The sequence below is a fragment of the Budorcas taxicolor genome, chromosome 15 (assembly GCF_023091745.1).
Source record: "Budorcas taxicolor isolate Tak-1 chromosome 15, Takin1.1, whole genome shotgun sequence".
NCBI lineage: Eukaryota > Metazoa > Chordata > Mammalia > Artiodactyla > Bovidae > Budorcas > Budorcas taxicolor.
In genome coordinates this window covers 46,495,008-46,498,499 of record NC_068924.1, presented here as the reverse complement: position 1 = coordinate 46,498,499, position 3,492 = coordinate 46,495,008, and the positions used below count along the sequence as shown (strand labels likewise).

The 3,492-nt window shown below is 39.6% G+C and overlaps 1 pseudogene; it reads left to right on the top strand.

Moving 5' to 3' along the window:
* The first annotated feature begins 534 nt into the window (after window positions 1-534).
* On the top strand, window positions 535-1,496 carry LOC128060406 (olfactory receptor 52N2-like; annotated as a pseudogene).
* The last annotated feature ends 1,996 nt before the right edge of the window (window positions 1,497-3,492 follow it).

The window sequence follows — 3,492 nt, the reverse complement described above, 5'->3', positions numbered from 1 at the left end:
TGATTATTCTAACTTGGAATATTCAGACTTGTAGAGAGATTATGTTCACCTCATAACATATGTGTATAATAAGTAAAGTCCCACAGAATTTAAATGGCTATGATCCAGTGGACATACCTGGAAGGACTTTTTGGAAGAAGGGAACTTATATGAGAAGTTGATAGAATCGGTGTTATTACAACAGGGTCCGTTATCCAGAAACTGATCAATGGGACAGAAGCAAGTACTAGTGAATGGTCTGGCAATATGGCTGGGAACATACAGAAAGAGCTCACAGTATGAAAATAAGAAAGACCAGGTCTTTGCTATGCTTGCACTGTGCATTCTTTTGATTCAGTAACAGACTCAAGACCCCTCGACAAGATAAAACAACACAGCCTGGGAGTAAAAAGCAAATTTTCACCGAAATGTATTATTTATGTTGTGAAAATTTTTCATTTGTCTTTTGTCTCTGACTGAAAACAACCTACTACTGTCTCTTGTGCAGGACATATTCATTAGAACCAAAAGTAACATGCTTTGCCACTGACCATCATGCATAGAGTCAACAGCTCCAGCGTGACACCTAAATCCTTCATCCTCAACGGGATTCCTGGGCTGGAAGCTGCACACATCTGGATCTCCTTGCCATTCTGCTTCGTGTACATCATTGCTGTCGTGGGGAACTGTAGGCTCATATATATCATCAGCCGTGAGGAAGCCCTGCATCTGCCCATGTACTACTTCCTAGCCTTACTGCCCCTTACAGATATTAGTGGGTGCACTTCATTTGTTCCCAGTATGTTGTGTATCTTTCAGCTCAGCCTCAAAGAGATTGACTTTAATGCCTGACTTGTGCAGATGTTTTTCATCCACATGCTGACAGGCATGGAGTCTGGTGTGCTCATGCTTATCACTCTGGATCACTATGTGGCCATTTGCTACCCTCTATGCTATTCTACATCCTCACCAACACCACAGTTATCATGGCTGGCCTTGTCACCTTGACTTGAAGTGTGTTGATGGTGATACCGTTCACTTTCCTGATCAAGCATCTTCCCTATTGCAGGGACAAACCTTGTTCAACACACCTTTGTGACCATATGTCTCTGGCCAAATTATCCTGTGGCAATATCAAGATTAATGCCATCTATGGTCTCATAACTGCTGTATTGAATGGAGGGTCTGATATCATCCGTGTTTCCCTCTTTTACACCATGATTGTCCCTGTTGTAGTAAATCTGTCCTCTGCAGATGCTCCTCACAGAGCCTTCAGCACCTGTACATCACACATATGTGCTACTGTCATCACCTAAGTCCCACCCTTCTTCCATTTCTTTACTCTCCACTTTGGGGGATGCAACATACCTCACAATGTCCACATTTTAATAGCCAGTCTCTACCTATTGCTGCCTCCCACCTTGAATCCAATTGTCTATGGAGTGAGGACCAAGCAGATCCATGAAAGGGTGATCAAACTGCTTTTTGGAGAGAAAGACATTTTGAGTGTGAGATAAGTCTGGGATATAGAATTCTGTATTTAGTACAAAAATTAATAAAAGTATGTAAAAGAAAAAAATAAATGTAAAATTCATTAGCCATGAAGTCAGAAAAATTACCTGTCAGTATTCTGCTCAAAGATTTATGATAAAATCACAAAATTTCTACTCTGAGACCTAAATTTTATAGAAAAAATTGACAGGAAATAATTATATTCCCACAGACTTTTACTTTATTTAGACTTTCTGGAATGGGCACAGAATGAAGCATATAAAGAAATAGAGAAATTAGTGATATTGATTAAGAGTATATTCTTCTATGTGTGTGTTTGCGTGTGCTCAGTCATGTCCAACTCTGTGATCCCATGAACTGCAGCCTGCCACTCTCCTTCATCCATGGAATTTTCTAGGCAAGAGTACTTGAGTGGGTTGCCATTCCCTCCTCCAGCGGATCTTCCTGAATCAAGAATTGAACCCAAGATGCTTGAGTCTTCTGCATTGGCAGAAGGACTCCTGTGTTGATTGGCAGATTCTTCACCACTGGGCCACCTGGGGAGCCCCATATTCTCCTATAGGCTGCTAATATGAAGAACATAGTTTAATATCGTGTTGGTGGTTTAGTCACTAAGTTGTGTCTGACTCTTGTGACCCCATGGACTATAGCTTTCCAGGCTCCTCTGCTCATGGGATTCTCTAGGCAAGAATACTGGAATGGGTTGCCATTTCCTTCTACAAGGGATCTTCCTGACCCTGGAACTGAACCCAGGTCTCGTGCATTTCAGGCAGATTCTTTACTGACTGAGCTATGAGGGAAGCCCTATATCATATTATATATAGTCAAATGATTATGAAATATGCTTACCACTCAACATATTTTTGCAAGATAATTTTCCTGCTTCGAAGCAAAACCTGAATTTTAAAAATATATTATCAATACAAAAGTGCTTCTCTGTAATGCTACTTGTAAGCTTATAATCAGTAAAGTTGTTCTCTCTTGAAATTGTGTTTTTGGATTTGGCAAACTTTACTCATAAAGTATTCTCTTTTAAACCATACCAAAACATAGCACTTTTCCCTACTGTCAGTTTTAAACACATATATTTTATCATGCATTATAATGATGTTTTATACAAAATATGCAAACATTTATTTCAAAACTATAGCATAATTTTCAAGGCAAGAATACTGGAGTGAGGTACCATTTTGTACCCATGGGGATCTTTCTGACCCGGGGATCAAACCCACATCTCCTGTGTCTCCTACATTGGCAGGTGGATTCTTTACCACTAGCACCCTGTGGGAAGTCCCTCTCATTTGATAGTTGAGGAATATGAGAAATACAAACAGCCAGCTGGGTGAATCTAGGAATACTTAAATTTAAATACCATAATGTGAATAGGCATATGCTGTGGGAAGAGTGGGTGAGAGGCAACAACCACAATAAAGGCAGAGCATAACACAGAAACCTGGAAAAATAAAACGTAGCGAATAAAAATTTTGACACACTCAAGTAACAATCTCCAATTAATTTTATATCATCTTCCCCATTTCAAAACCAAAGATGAGTTTCACAGAAAGAAATGAACAACAACATAATTGGGAAAACTAAGACTCACCACTGAATTAGAGCCAGGAGGCCAGAATCATTGACAAATTCTTAGACAGTTATGAAGCAGTGATGGAAGAAAATTCTACTCAGTGTTCATGGGAGGGGGTAGTTAGAGATGGAGGGGGAAGAACAGGAGAAGAGAGGTGAGGACAAGATAAAAAGGTGGATAGAATTTCAAATTCCATCTCCTGTCTGGAGACCAAGTTGTGAGGCAGACCTCAGTGCAATGGTCCAATCTTTCCACATCAACCTCACATAATTTGATTAGATCTAGAACCAAGGTATTGTGTATAAGCAACTCCCAGTCATATTTCAATTTATTTAAATCACATTTCCTGTATGGAATATTATTACCAAGGGAAAGTTAGGGGAATGAAATTGCAAGATGATACCAAATGTAGTGAA